Source organism: Arvicola amphibius, chromosome 3 (assembly GCF_903992535.2).
Source record: "Arvicola amphibius chromosome 3, mArvAmp1.2, whole genome shotgun sequence".
NCBI classification, from domain to species: Eukaryota; Metazoa; Chordata; class Mammalia; order Rodentia; family Cricetidae; genus Arvicola; species Arvicola amphibius.
This window is the reverse complement of record NC_052049.1, coordinates 154169483-154185527: the sequence shown is the minus strand read 5'-3', so window position 1 is coordinate 154185527 and position 16045 is coordinate 154169483. Positions and strand designations below refer to the sequence as shown.

Sequence of the window (16045 nt, the reverse complement as noted above, 5' to 3'; positions counted from 1 at the left end):
GCCTATAATTCGTGATCCTAGAGAAGCTAAATAAGAAGGTGAACCCAAAGAAAAACATATAGTTATCCTCCTTGATATTGGAAGTAGACAAGATTGCCAGGCAGGGGTTGGGAGCATGGAGGTGAGGGTGGGGTGGGGATAATGGGTGATGGGGAGAAAGAAGGGAGAAGGGGAGGATGGGGAAAGCTTGAGGGAATGGGATGGTTGGGATGGAGGAGGGGTGGATGTGGGAGCAGGGAAATACATATCTTAATTAAGAGAGCCATTTTAGGGTTGGCAAGAATCTTGACTCTAGAAGTGTTCCCAAGTGTCCAAGGAGATGTTCCCAGCTTGTTCCTTGGGCAGCAGAAAAGAGGGTGCCTGAACTGGCCTTGTCCTATAGCCACACTGATGATTATCTTGCATATTACCATAGAACCTTCATCCAGCGATGGATGGAGATAGAGACAGAGACCCACATCAGAGCACTGGACTGAGCTCCCAAGGTCCTAATGAGGAGCAGAAGGAGGGAGAACATGAACAAAGAAGTCAGGACCATGAGGGGTGCATCCACACACTGATACGGTGGGACAGATCTAATGGGAGATCACCAAGGCCAATTGGAATGGGACTGATGGAGCATGTGATCAAACTCGACTCTTTGAATGTGGCTGATGGTGGAGGCTGACTGAGAAGCCAAGGACAATGGCACTGGGTTTTGATTTTACTGCATGGATGGGCTCTGTGGGAGCCTTGTCTGTTTGGATGCTTACCTTCCTGGACATGGGGGGAGCAGGGAGGACCTTGGACTTCCCATAGTGTAGGGAACCCTGACTGCTCTTTGGCCTGGAGAGGGAGGGGGAGGGGGAGGGGGAGTGAGCTGAGGGGAGGGAAGTGGGAGGAGGGGAGGAGGTGGAAATTTTTAATTAAAAAAAAAAAGAAATAGCAGAGTCAGATATAAACTCAAGCAGTTTGCTTAAACCATTATTCTTTACTCTCATGAAACTTTCCCTTCTCCTAAAACACCTTCCTTAGAGTGTTTTATAAAAGAAGAGCCTCCCTTACTTCTACCAAGAAAAACTCCAACCCTGCTTCTGCTCTCCTGCTTTTTTAAATACCTGAAGGAATAATGCTGGAGATACATCATCTAGTCTATTTGGCTGGCTGTACCACTATCCTAACCTAGTGATTTTCCTTCGTAAATTTCTCATCTTGGCACAACTACTTTATATCTTCTTTTCCCCCAAACTCTAACAATGTCTTCTTTCCTTCATTACCAGAGATCTATCTCAAATATAATGAAGAGAGTGCAGTATGGGAGCAGAGGCTTTAGTGTCAGCTACTGAGGAGACTGAGGCAGAGCATGGCTTGCATCTGGAAGCCTGGTCAGGAGAACAAGACCACATAAACAAACAAACAAAAATCAAAACATGATGTAGTTAACTAAGAAGAAGAGGAAGGAGAAAGGAGGAGGAGAGGAAGAAGAGGAAGGAGAAGAAGAAATATGAGGAATGCTTTCAGTTCCTCCCCAGCACACCTACACCAATGTCCCACACCCATATTCTCTGCTTTCCCTGTTAGGAACAGAAGGCTTTTCCACTAAAGGTTTACTCTTTGCTGTCGTCTAGATTTCATTTCCTATGTGCTCACAGTCCTTATTATTTCACTCCCCTTCAATACCAGCTCCTCTATACAGACAGGAATATTCTCTACCCAGTTCTGAGTATGAAGTCAAAATTCACCTTTTCTAGACTTCCACAGGTCCTGGCTGGTGGTCAGTTTCTCTGTTCGCTCTTACAGCAGAAGTTTATGAAAGGTTTTCCTACATTCAATATTTCATTGCCTTACCCTCAGCTTACAATTTAGCCTGCTCAAAAATGTGTTATGACACAGTCCTTCTAGGAAGAAAATCATATAAATGTCAGCAAGTCAACAGCCACCTTTCTCGCCATTCATCTTATTCTCAGTAATAATAAACACAGCTTGTTTTTGGCTTCCTGGACTCTACTCAGGGTGTGTACCTATGTCTTGGCCACCCACTTCTGTCTAGGTTAGTCCCTGTCTTTTATCCATTCTTCACTGTGGTAGTACTTCAAGGCTCACTCTACAATCCTCATTCCCCCATGTTATTTCTTCTAGTCTCATAGCTTTAAGCAGATCTGCTCACTGATGCACCTTCAATGTACAGCTATCACTTTCTTTCCTCTTCTTTTTAACCAGTTAGAGATGACTACTGAACCCACTTCTATTCCTGAGTCTCTGATACATCTTCCATAGAGAAGCCAGGCATGTTGTTTCTTTACTGAAAATCTGCAATGGTATTTCCTCTGATGTTAGAATAATATCCTAACTATGTTCACCAAAATACCATGTTTTGTACTGTAAGCGTTTTTTATATTTGTTACACCTTTTGAAAAAAAAAAACTTCTGCTCTTTCAGTTATAGCAAAACATCAGAAAGACTTTTCTGATTAGTATAAGTTGCCTTGCTCCAAGGCTCATACTCTTCATTCTACCTAAAACATCACATTATTCCTCAGCCAATATTTCTTATAATCTGAAGTTTTGTTTGCTTTTCCTGTCTATCACATTTTGAAAGAGGTTGGGAACTTCTCTGACGAGCTCATTTCTACATCAGTTCTATTAAGTGGCCTACAGCAGGCCCTCAAATATTTAGAATAAATAATCCACTAAAGTCAACACATTTCTCAGATCATTTTTTCTCATGGATAAAATTTCTGTTAAAAACAACAACAACAAAAGGGCAGGAGAACAACCATAATGTTCCACTTCCTCACTTGGCTGAGCTAGACAATTCCCTAAATATAGACTATATCTGTGTGGCTACGAGTACTCTAAAAAAAAATTCAAAGACTTACCTAGTTACTTCAAAACTTATTAGAATCATCTTTATTATGTATAATTATCTAAAAATGGAGAAAAAATGATTTATGATAGTCTCAGAGGTCAAAAATATTAATCAGATACAGATCTAGCTAGAGCAAACATTAAAAATTTACTGTACTTTAGTGTATTTCTATTTGTAAATGATGATGTATGACTATAAATGCTTTTCTTGACTTCTATGAAATTAATTTTTCATTTCCACATATAAGCAAATACGTACTACTTTGTCTTTTTGTGCCTGATTTATTCTACTTGATGTACTATTTTTCAGGTTTATGTTGGAACAAATAAAAACTTCATTTTTATGGCTAAATAATATTCAAATTTGTGTGTGTATATATATATATATAACATTTAAAAAATTATATATATATTTAAAGTGAGATTATATATCTCATTTAAAAAAATCTATTTCTCAGCTGATGGACACCTAGGTTGAGTCCATATTTAGCTAGTGTGAATAATACCTCAATAAACATTCAAGTGCAGGGACTTCATCAACATAATGATTTCCCTTTCTTTGGATACAGTACCAGCAGGGGGATTACTACACCAGATGATGGACATACCTTTAGTTTCCTCAGGAATATCAATACTATTTTTACAATGGCTATATCAGTTTACATTTTCAATGTGATGATTAATCTTGCCAACTTCATTGGCTCTAGAATCAACTAAAAGGCATGCCTCTGTGTTGGTCTGTAAGAATACTTCCAGGAAAGATTAACCACCTTCCACCAGAGTGGATGGCACCTTCTGATGGCAGTCCAGATATAGAGGTTCAAGGAAAAAGCAATGCTATTCTTCCATTCTTGGTAATAAGTATGCCCTTCCCATTGTATTTACTAATGCTATCAGAACCCATCTTTGGCTTTCCAATGGATTAGAAAGGAGCATCTCTCCAGGAATCCTCTAGGCCTTTGGTATGAGGTTGGCTCTGCTCAGGGGGCTGCAGAATGAATTGAGCAGCTACCAGTTTCTCAACCTCTCCTGCAGGCAGACAGCCACTGTTGGACTACCTAGCCTCTATTGTGTAAGCAATATAAGAAATCATCCTTTATAATATATCAGTAATATCTGTTCTGTTCATCCAGAGCAACAGCTCTCAACTTGTGGGTTGGGACACCTTTGGCAAACCTGTCTCCAACAATATTTACATTATAAGTCATAACCGTAGCAAAATTAGTTATGAAGAAGCAACAAAAATGATTTTAGGGTCATCACAACAAGAGGCATGTATTAAAGGGAAGGGTCACAGAATCACTGCTCTAGACAACCCTCACCAATACATTTAACAACACAAAACACTTCTCATTTTTTTCTTTTATTTGTGGGTTGGGGTGGTGGTGGAATTGAGACAGTGTTTCCTTGTGCAACAGCCCTGGCTGTACCCGGAACTCACTTTGTAGACCAGCCTGGCCTCCCAAGTGCTAGGACTAAAGTGTGTGCCACCACTGCCCAGTTCTAGTCCTCATTGTTTTACATCCTTGCCGGCACCTATTTCCAAGTCTTAAATAGCTACTCTAATTTAGATGAAATGATATCCCATGCTTTTAATTTGCATCTTCTTGATTATTATTAATAGTAATGTAGAATATTTTTCAAATGCTTATTAACCATTTACATATCGTATATTGATAAATGTCTATTTTTAGGGCTGGGGAGTTGATAAAAAGTTTGCTTTGCAAGCACTAGAGCCTGATGCTGTTCTTGGAATCCACATAGTTGAAAAGATTATAATCTAACCACTGGAAAGAGACGAATATGCCGGCCAATCTGACTAGCCTATTTGAAGAGTTTCTGATGAGTGAGAGACTCTGTGTCAAACCAAATACAAGCAAAAATGATGTACAATGCCCGAGAGTTGACCACTGATGTCCTCTGGCCTCCACATGGACAAGTATATAGTGCACCTGTATTCATAACCCAACACTATAGATCTTCTTTCTTAGATAACACAATTTTTTCTGTATGCTTATTTTTAAAAAAAGGAAAATGAAATTATGTTTTCCTTTTTAATCATTCTTCTACACACCGATTTAAGAACCATAAGTCAACTCCATAATAATACAAATACCCCACTATTTGTCTTGCTTAGTATTGTTCCCCCCCCCCCCAACTTGACACAAGGTAGGGTCATTTAGGAAGAAGGATCTTCAAAAAGATGTCTCCCACCAGACTGGCCTGTAGGCAAGCTGTAGGGCAATTTCTTAATTCATGACTGATACAGGATGGCTAAGCCCATTCTAGGTGGTGCCACCTTGGGCAGGTGGTCCTAAATTGTATAAGAAAATCAGGCTGAGCAAGCCATGAGGGGCAAGGCAGTAAATGGCTTTCCTTCGTGGCCTCTACTTCAACTCCTCTAAGTTCCTGCCCTGAATTCTCTCAGTGATAGGAATATGACCAGAGAGCTGTAAGATGAAACAAACCCTTTCCTTTCAAAGCTGATTTTGGTCACGCTGCTTTATCACAGCAATAGAAACCCAACTAAGACACTGCTCAGCACTAATAGTGCTTCTAGCAAACAAATGTATAAGACAAAATGATTATAAATTAAGATAGGGAAGGGGTTTGGTGCAGGGAGCCGATTTGCTGGCCACCATCACAAGATGGCGCCAAGCCCCTGCAGCGCCAAGTAAACAACTCCATATTAGGCAAGGCTCTAGACAGAACCTCCCGCAGGCACGACCCGTGTCTGCTCTCCCTATATAAGCGGCTGCTGTTTAGTTCTCGGGGCCCCTCGCTTCCTGTTCTCCCTTTAACCAAGAGGCTCCAATAAAGCGTGATTTGAGAAGAATCCTCAACTGGTGGTTGTTCTTCCCTGCTGGGCAGGGGGGTTCGCCGCAACTGGTGCCGGAACCCCGGGACTCCGGGACATCTTTCGGTCACTGGGCGAGGGGCCGTAGAGGATTCAGAACTCGACACGTGGAGCAGCGACATTGGTAAGCAAGTCTCCCAGATATAATGATTGCTGGAATTGAGCCTGGAGTGTTCTGCCTCGCTTTTGTGGTGATTGTGATCTGTGTGTTCCTGTGTTGTTTTGGTTGTGCTGCCATAAGCCTGGTCAAGAGTGCCTCTGTTGTTGCAACCGTGCCTAGTTAGAATCGACAGTAAGTCCGTTGTAGGTAAAGCGGCTTAGTTAGAATCGAAAGTAAGTCCGTTGTAGGTAAAGCGGCTTTTCTCTAAGAGGGGGATAAGACCACTGTAAATTAAGTGGCTCCCCGGAAGGGCGCCCATACATAAATGCGCATTATGGGCAACACTCATGGCGCTGGTCTTGGTACCATTGGCCTGATTAGTCCCTTGCAGGCACTGCTTAAACAGCGTGGCCTGAAGGTCTCTCGGAGCACGATTGATACGGTCGTGAAGAACATTGACCAAAACTCACCGTGGTTCGCGGTCTTTGGGGATTTCACCTTGCCCTCATGGGAAAAATTAGGATGGGACTTGGAAAGAGCTAAACATGAGGACAAAATAGGCTGCAGCACTATGCCACTATGGCGACTAGTGAGGAACTGCTTATGGGAGGGTGATAATACAGATCTAATTAGAAAAAGTAGAGAATCATTAATGGCACACCAGGACAGCTTATCAGAATTGGAATCAAAAGGGGGAGACTTGGAAAGGCCTAAAAAAAAAAGGAAAAGGAAAAGGATCCAAAAGTTTAACCCAAGAAAAAAGGTCAAAGAGAGCCCTTGGGCAGAGAAATATAATAATATGATATGATATAATATAATATAATATATATAATATAAGAAATATAATCCCCCCGGGGCCAGAGGAGGGCCTGGGCATCTGCTGGGCGAGTCTCGACCTACAGCGCTGCCACCTTATGTGCAGGCAGCACAGCCTGACGAGGGCTATCATTTCATTAGCAGTGATACTTGGGCTCGTTTGGCCTCAGCCTTCCCAGTGTTTGAGGATGCTGATACACATCATAGGTGGTATGAGCCGGTGCCCTATAAACAGCTGAAAGACATAGTGGCTGCGGCTAGGGACTTTGGGCCCACCGCAGACTATACCATTGCGTTGTTGCGCAGGCTCTGTACCCAGGTCCTAACACCCACAGACTGGACAGAGATTGCTAGGGCATGCCTGTCCCGAGGACAGTTTTTGGAGTTTAAATCCCTGACCGCTGACAAGGCACAGGTTCAGGCTTGGCTTAATGCACAAAATGACCACCCAGATTGGACTGCCGAGATGCTTTTGGGACAAGGGCAGTTTGCTGGAAACCAAGTTAATCACCCTCTTGAGGTGTACCAGCAAAAGGGGAAATGACAGGCAATTTGACTAAGATCATCCAAGGACCCACAGAGCCATTCGCGGATTTTGTGGCCAGGATGACTGAGGTCGCTGGAAAGATCTTTTACAAAAACAAAAACGAGGAATAGCAGAAACAGCGTCCCCCAGGGATAGAACTGTCTTGGCACTTTTTACATTTAATTTTCTAATTTTTGATGGTCAGGGCCGAACAGCAGCTGACAGACATGCTAACATGACCCCCGAAGATAAGGGAGTGTCTATTATGTGGAAAGATATGTTGGATAACAAATGATATGGACAGGATCCAGTCATTGCGAGTTCCAGGGAAGCTGTTTGTGTTTTCCCACAGAGTCAAGAAGTCCCTCATTGGGTACCGACACGGCTGACAAGGAGCCTGAGACCAACAGCTGAAGATGAGGGCTGCAACAACATGGATGCTGATCCTGGCAATGGAGACAACCCTGCTGAACGCGAGTCCAATGACGTTATGGGCGGTAACGAGGGCCTGGCCCATGCCTTTGCCTGCTCATGCTAACTCTTCCATATTGCCCACATTGTTTTCCACCTCCTGCAATCTGGAGGCACCCTGTCTGCCTAACTCAGACGCTAAGCAGGAGTTGTTTAATGCTACAAAGATAGCCCTAAATGGGACTATGTGCTTTTCCCTTGAGGGGAAGGGACCCTGCATAAGGCTTTTACGCAAAAACTTGACCAATTGGATGGATCCCCTGATGCAGAGTAAAGTTGGGATAGGGTTCCTGGGCGCAGCATTAGCCCAGGTGACTCAGGGTGCCACCTCAGGGTCAGGAGGGCCCAGTAATGCTACATCCATTAATGCTACCACCTTGGCCATGAGTATGGAGTCCATGGTACCATTGGGAGGTGCATCCATCCCTAAAAATGCCACTCATTTTAGGGCGTCACCACACTATGTTCCAGATTTTTCATTTCCACCCACATTTACGGCCTGCCAAGCTAAGACTTGGGAAAAGACACAGGTTGCCTATGGGTTCTCCCTATCCCCATCTATGAGGAGATATCTTTATAATCAGTCTAATCAAAATTCTACTATCGGGTCAGGATGGTCCTGGTATCAGTGGCTGCTCTCTAATGAGATGGGAGCCACTGCAGATATCTCAGCCCTGGCGACGCTACAATTAACTAGGACTTGGCTTCTTAATGTTTCTGGTAGTATATCAGAGTCACCGGGCTGGAGAGATGGCTCAGCCGTTAAAGGCTAGGCTCACAACCAAAAATATAAGAGTTCATAGCCATGGCTAATCAGGTGTAAACGGCGACCACAATTAACGATGTGGTTTCAAGAACAGCTGATGCATTAGAAACCCAGAATAAAATCAACAATCATATCCTTTCTGGCATAATAGCAGCCAATCAGAGGATAGATTATGTGCAGACCCAGGTGGATGAATTGACCCGTCTGGTCCAGATTGGATGTGTCTCCTATCAAAAACATGTGTGCATTACTTCTCTTGTCTTTAACAATTCCAGGAATGAGTCACAAAGAATTGGGGAGTATCTGGCAGGGAACTGGTTGCGGGAAGCAGAGCTGTTACTCCAGAATCAATTGTTTCAGATCACTATCCTGAACAATACTCGTGTCCAGCCCATCACCCTTGAACAGTTTTCTGATTGGCTATATTCCGCTCTCTCCTTTTTTAAGGAATGGGTGGGGGTTGGGATATTTCTGGCATGCTGTCTGGGAGGATGCATGGTCTGCTTGTGGCTGATTTGCCGTCTTCGAGCCCAAACAAATAGAGATAAGGTTGCTGTCCTACAGGCCTTAGCCGCCTTGGAGTGTGGTGACTCTCCCCAAATATGGTTATTGGTTCTTAAGAACCAGTAGGCATTTGTCCTGCATAGCCTTTGCACCCCTGTAGGGCTTGTTCCCATTGCAACAGGGAAGGTATGCTGAGACAACGCTTGAGATACTGCCTTTGCACCTCCTAGGGGTTTGGCCCATTGCACAGGAGAAGGAGTACCACGAGCTGGGCCTCCCTTGATCGGCCCCCACATCATGAGGTGGGAGCCAGAACGGGAATAAGACCCCTTGTTGCCTATCCTGCTATAAAAACAAAAAGGGGGAACTGCAGGGAGCCGATTTGCTGGCCACCATCACAAGATGGCGCCAAGTCCCTGCAGCGCCAAGTAAACAACTCCATATTAGGCAAGACTCTAGACAGAACCTCCCGCAGGCACGACCCATGTCTGCTCTCCCTATATAAGCGGCTGCCGTTTAGTTCTCGGGGCCCCTCGCTTCCTGCTCTCCCTTTAACCAAGAGGCTCCAATAAAGCGTGATTTGAGAAGAATCCTCGACTGGTGGTTGTTCTTTCCTGCTGAGCAGGGGATTCGCCGCAGTTTGGTTTTGTGGTTTTTATAAAACATTAACCCTAACTCTCTAAGTGGCATGATGTAAGAGAAACTATGTTCAGTGTACATAACATCTACTGGTGGCATGAAGGTACATGCCTTTAACCCCTAACACTGAGGAGGCAGAGTCAAGTGGAGCTCTGTGAATTTGAGGTGAGTCTGAACTATAGAGCTAGTTCCAGGACAGCCAGGACTACAAAGAGACATTGTCTCAAAAAAAAAAAAAAAAAAGAAAGAAAAGAAAGAAAAAACTCAAACAAAATAAACAAAAAAGCAATTTAATATCCTGAGAAAAAAATAATCCTGAAGTAAAATTATGTTCCCAAGTAGAGTGAAATCCTCTAGCGATGCAGCAAGCTGGGCTGCGTGCGACTCCAAACCAGAGTGATAGGTATGGCTGTTCTCAAACCTAAGTGTTTCCAGGGCACATGTGTGCGCTCCTGATGGGAAGCAGGATGCCACACACTAATACATGATAAGAGGATGCTTTAAGACAAGAAAGGTAGGCTTAAAGAATGTTGGGAAAATATGTGTAATTCGCCAGATGGTCCATCATGAGATGACAAAATATTTTAGAAATCAAATATTTTAAGGAAGTTGCCCACATTTGGGGAAATCCAGAGAACAACACTGATAACTTAATTGCAGAGTCTGGTTTAGTCATATATCTTAGTTTTAACCACACCTGTATGTTGCATGATCGTTCCAGCCACTTGGCAGCTCAGACCCAAAATAATCACACAGAAACTATATTAATTAAATCACTGCTTGGCCCATTCATTCTAGTTTCTTCTTGGTTAACTCTTTACATCCTAATTTAACCCATCTCCATTAATCTGTGTATCACCACGAGGTTGTGGCCTACCAGCAAAGTTTCAGCACATCTGTCTCTGGCAGTAGCTTCATGGTTTCTCCCGACTCTGCCTCCTTTCTCCCAGCATTCAGTTTAGTTTTCCCCCACCTACCTAAATTCTGTTCTATCAACAGGCCAAGGCAGTTTCTTTATTCACCAATGGTATTCACAGCATTGAGAGACATTACCTGTACAAAATAGTAATGTGCATTACTTACAACTATGGGACCCAAACAATTCTAGCTTTGGGACGTAGCATACTTTTTGAAAATATGTACTTCAAGTTGGGTGGTGGTGGTGCACACCTTTAATTCCAGCACGCGGGAGGTAGAGCAAGTGGATCTCTGTGAGTTTGAGGCCAGCCTGCTCTACAAGAGCTATTTCCAGCACAGGCTTCAAAGCTACAAAGAAACCCTGTCTTGAAAAAAATGTATTTCAGCTAGGCAGTGGTGATACACACCTTTAATCCCAGTACTCATATAGTGGCATATTATTTGTGTTTTAACAAATAAAGCTTGCCTGAAGATTAGCAATTACCAGTTAGCCAGACAAACCAGGGAGTAGTGGTATACACCTTTAATCCCAGGATGCAGAGACAGAGGCAGAGGGTGAGTTTTCTGAGTTCAAGGCCACCCTGGGCTACACAAGACTAAATCTGTCTAAAAGAGAAACAGAGCTCACACAAAGGTGATCCCAGCACTTGGAATCACATGCCTTTAATCCCAGCACTAGTGAGGTGGATACAGGAGCCTGGCAGAGAGAGGAATATAAAGGGAAAGAGACAGGAACTCAGTGGAGTGTGGAGTCTGAGGGTTTGGGAGAGATAAAAGGTATCTCTAGTGGTTGGTTGCTTTGTTTTTCTGATCTTCAGGTTGAACCCCAATATCTGTCTCTGGGTTTTTATTATTTGTGCTACATACTCCAGAGCCAGAGGCAAGTAGATATCAGTAACTTTGGGGCCAGCCTGTTCTACAGAGCCAATTCCAGCATAGCCAAAGCTACACAGAGAAATCTTGTCTCAAAACACACCCCCCCCCAAATAAATAAAGAGGCAAGTAAGTAAATAAATAAATAAATGCATTTCAGACAAATGGTGCTGGCCACACTATATGTAAAAGACTGAAAATAGATCCATATTCATCACCCTGTACAAAACACAACTCCAACTGGATCAAGGACTTCAACAAAAGACCAGATACATTGAATGTGATAAAAAAAAAAATTAGGGAGTAGGCTTCAACTCAAAGCACAGGAAAAGATTTTCTAGAATATATAAATAAATAAAAACAAAACAAAAAATCCTGAACATCAAGAAAATGAATATACAATTTTAAAAATGGGGTATAAAACTAACAGTTCAATAAAGATGAAATATAAATGAATGAGAAACATTTAGAGAATTGCTCAACATCCTTAGTCATTAGGGAAATTCAAATCAAAACTGCTTTGAGATTTTATCCTATCCCAGTCAGAATGGCCAAGATCAATAAAACAGATGACAGCACATGCTGGGGAGGCTATGGGGAAATGGGAACACTTATTCATTGCTGATGGGAGTGAAAACTGGTACAACTACTATGGAAATCTGTGTAGAGGTTGCTCAAAAGCTGAAAACTAATCTACCACAAGATCCATTTATATCACTCTTGAGCATATACCCAAAGGACACTACATTTTACTATAGATACTTGCTCATCCACATCCACATTCATTGCTGCTGTATTCTTAGTAGTCAGGGTGCAGACCCAAAATTATTAGCCCATTTCCACGTTGACCAAAGGTCAAGAGAGTTGGGACTTGTTTCCAAGGTTATTGTGTTTCTACCTCAGACACCTAGTTGTAAATCAGTGAGTCCTGCTCTCTCAAGGTTATTGTCAACAGGTGTAGCTAATTGCCAGACCTCACAGGAATAGAGAAGTAGGTCTGTTCCTACCTCAAACAAGAGTCTAAGGATCCAACTAAGTTCCAGCTCCCTTTATGGAGATAATTTTTGATTCCACCCAGGGAGTGGTTTGCCTATAGAGTGTTATGGTCTAGGGTATGAGCATGACTTGCTGACTTGTTTTGTCTTAGCAACAAAATGTTTAACTATGAATGTAGTCCATGATTTTCAACTGGTATGTTCATTTCCTTGTATCATGTAAATACAGCCTTTTGTCATACTCCTACCTTTTGGGATCAAGGGTATTTTAAGCAGTTGGAAATTAAACACAGATGAATTTTCAGTACTCACTGAAAAATTCCCTTCTGATGCTATCCTATAGATTTCTCTGCTTTATTATTTTCATTCATGGCTTCATATTCTTTACTATATTTCTAAATTCCCACACCCCTCCTCTGGAGAAAGATATTTTTATTGAGGCTGGCCCCTGACAGTCAAAAATTAAAAACAGCTTAGATGTCCATCAACTTATAAATAGATAATGAAAATTTAGTACATTCATACAATAGAATTTCATGAAATTTGCAGGTAAATGGATGGAGTTAAAAATAAGCATCTTGAGTAAGATAAACCAGACCCCAGAAAATGAAGATTGCATGTTTTCTCTTATATGTATGTTGTGGAATATTATTTTAAGACGTGGTACATTTGTTTATACTGTGGAACATTTGTTTAATTATGCAAAGATGTGTTGCATTCTTTTATGTTGCATTTGTTTATCTCCATGAAGTTGTGCTACTTTGCCTGCCTAAGGCATCTGATTGGTTTGATAAAGAGCTGAATGGCTAATAGGAAGGCAGGAGAAAGGATAGGCAGGGTTGGCAGGCTGAGAGAATAAATAGGAGAAATCTGGGAGGAGAGAAAATGGAGAAGCAAGAAAAGGAGGAGGAGGACATCAGGGCCAGTCATACAGCTACACAACCAGCAATGGAGTAAGTAAGATAGAAAGGTATATAAAATAGAGAAATATAAAAGCCCAGAGCAATAGGTAGATAATAGAAAAGATGGCTAGAAACAAGCCAAGCTAAGGCTGAGAATTGATAAGAAAGAATAAGACTGTATATTTATTTGGGAGCTGGGGGCGGGTCCCCCAAAGTATAAGAGTCAAAAGAATAAAAAAACCCAACAAAATGTGGGAATGTTAGTTGTTAAGGTTTAGATATGTATGTTTTAATCAGAATAATCACAGAGGTTAGGTAGCTATAAAGGACTAGAGTGACACAGGAGAAACAGATTCCAGTGTTATCAAGAGGTGAAGAGTAACAGGAGAAGGGGAGAGGAGGACATGAGTGCTAGCAAGCACAAGAGTACATGATGAGCATGAGCATGAAGCTGGGTGGGTAGAATCTGAAAAGGGTTGAGAAGGAGAAAGAATATGGTTAAAATATATTGTATGAAAATAATTCCAATATAAAAAGAAAAAGTCCTATCTTTCTGACAGTTATCATCTGCTTGCATTAAAATGTCTTGCTTCCTTGTAGATATACCATTTATGTAGGAAGAAATGACAAGATTTTTAGATGACAAGAAAAGATGTCCTGAGAATATTAAAAGAGAATATACATTATTATCTACATGGACTAAATTCAATCACTCCTGTGTATATAAATGATTAAATACAATACTACACAGGAATGCACACATGTATTAGTGGAGTAACTATATGTACAGAGGTAAAGTTAAATCCACATTGCATGTAGCATACATCTCTACACATCAGTCCGCTCAAAAGGAAGGGGATAATATGTGGAGAAGTCTTGTACCAGTTCTGTGGAGCAAGTACAATTATTCACAGCACCACTGCCTCCCTAGCTGTACAAGCAGGTCTTTTGGTGATTGGTGAGATCAACTTTAGGAACAGTTTTAATAATGAGCACAAATGTGCCTCTTTCAGAAAAAATGTCTACCCATGGATCCTGAATGCTTTATATTTAAATTACAGCAGATTCCTGTGTTTTCATTACCATCATGTACTCCAGAGCCAATTACTTTTACAAGTATAAAGCAGAACAGATGACTCCCCCAGGAAGATCAGAAAGATAAGTCTGATAATCCACCTGGAGCATTGTAGTTTTCTTAGTGTGTAAGAAAAGCCCTTGTTATAACTGTGACATTTAATTCCTGGGAAGTGAAACACAAGTTCATAAGACTACAAGTCTTTTTAGTAATGAGTCCCATATATATAATTTTATCATTTGAACTCTTCCTGTAAGTAAGTTCTCAGCTACTGTCCACTGTTGAAGACTTCCTCCCTTCACCTTGTTTCCTTTTCCGGCTATGTCCCCTGCTGCTTTTCGTCACCTGAAGCTTTACTATTAGATGCTATTTAACACTTCATGCCTGTGAAAGATACCTTATGAGTCAGCTCCTGACTTGGCTCATTTGTTAATCACTACCCTTTTCAATAGTAGGAACATGGTTTGAACGCACATATATTTTGTTTTCTAAAGGTTTGTCATCTTTTAAAATTGTAAAGCAAGCTAAAAATTACCATCTTATTAACTGAGAGTATAATACTTCAATAACAATAAGAACATACAAGTCATAGAATTTTCTATGACTTCCATCTTGTAAGCCTAAAACTCCCTCTGTCTATTAAACACTCTCCATTTCCTTTTCTGGTCCTACTCCTGGCAATCACCACTCTGGTTTCTGCTTATATGAATTTAACTACTACAGTTACTTCCCATAGGCAAAACACAGCATTTGTCTTTTCAATTATGCTAGGCCTATTTCATTTAACATAATGTCTACAACATTTACTCACACTATAGCATCTGTCAGACTTTCTTTTTCAAGGATGACTAATCTATTATAGGGAATATTGTGTAGCAGCAGAGAGAGTCACTTGTTGGTTATGGACTTCCCGGCTAGCTTAAACCCAAAATAATCACACAGAAACCATATTATTTAAACCACTGCTTGGCCCATTAGCTCTAGCTACTTACTGGCTAACTCCTACATCTTAATTTAACCCATCTCCATTAATTTGTGCATCACCACGAGGTTGTGGCCCACCAGCAAAGTTTTAGCACGTCTTTAACTGGTGGTGGCTCCACTGAATCTCCCTGACTCTGCCCTTCTTTCTCCTAGCATTCAGTCCAGTCCTCCCTGTCTACCTAAGTTCTGCCCTGCTATAGGTCCAAAGCTGTTTCTTTATTCATGGTAATCACAGCACACAGAGGGATTCCCACAACAATATTGTGTTTTATCAATTAATTTGTAAATGTACATTTAGGCTAGTTCCACCTCTTAGCTTCCCTTAATGGTAGTGCTACAAACATTGGCATTGGCATACAAGCATCTCTACTTTCAATTTCTATTCACCTATGCATTCAGAAAGTGTGATTCCTGGACTACAGAGTTAATTTTCATATGTGTAGTGTGCATTTGTGTTTGTATGTGTGTAGGCTCACTTGTGTGTAGATGTATATGAAGGTCAGAGGCTGACAGGCTTCATCCACTGTTCTCCCCTTATTCATTGAGATAGCATCTTGCAACTGAACCCCAAGTTCACCTATGTGGGTTAGTCTAGCTAGCCAGCCTGCTCTGTGGCAGTCTCTCTCTCTAACAAGCAGAACTGCAGGCAGTCCACCAGGCCCAGCCAGCATTTAGTTGGTGCTGGAGAATCAAACTGTAGTTCTTATACTTGTGTGGCAAGTGAGGAACTACCATACTATTTTTCCACTGAATACAAGGATTCTAACTTTTCT

General features: G+C 41.6%; 1 protein-coding gene across 11 annotated transcripts in view; it reads right to left on the bottom strand.

The window, feature by feature from the left end:
- Dop1a (DOP1 leucine zipper like protein A) overlaps positions 1 to 16045 on the bottom strand; it is a 110274-nt gene that overhangs the window by 85072 nt on the left and 9157 nt on the right. The window contains exon 1 of one of the 11 annotated variants that reach the window (XR_005284755.1): positions 1722 to 1807. The exons of the other annotated variants lie outside the window; for them this stretch is intronic. The gene's annotated coding sequence lies outside the window, so the exon portion shown is untranslated. Of the gene's footprint in view, positions 1 to 1721; positions 1808 to 16045 lie in introns of those variants that run through there. 11 annotated transcript variants of the gene reach the window in all.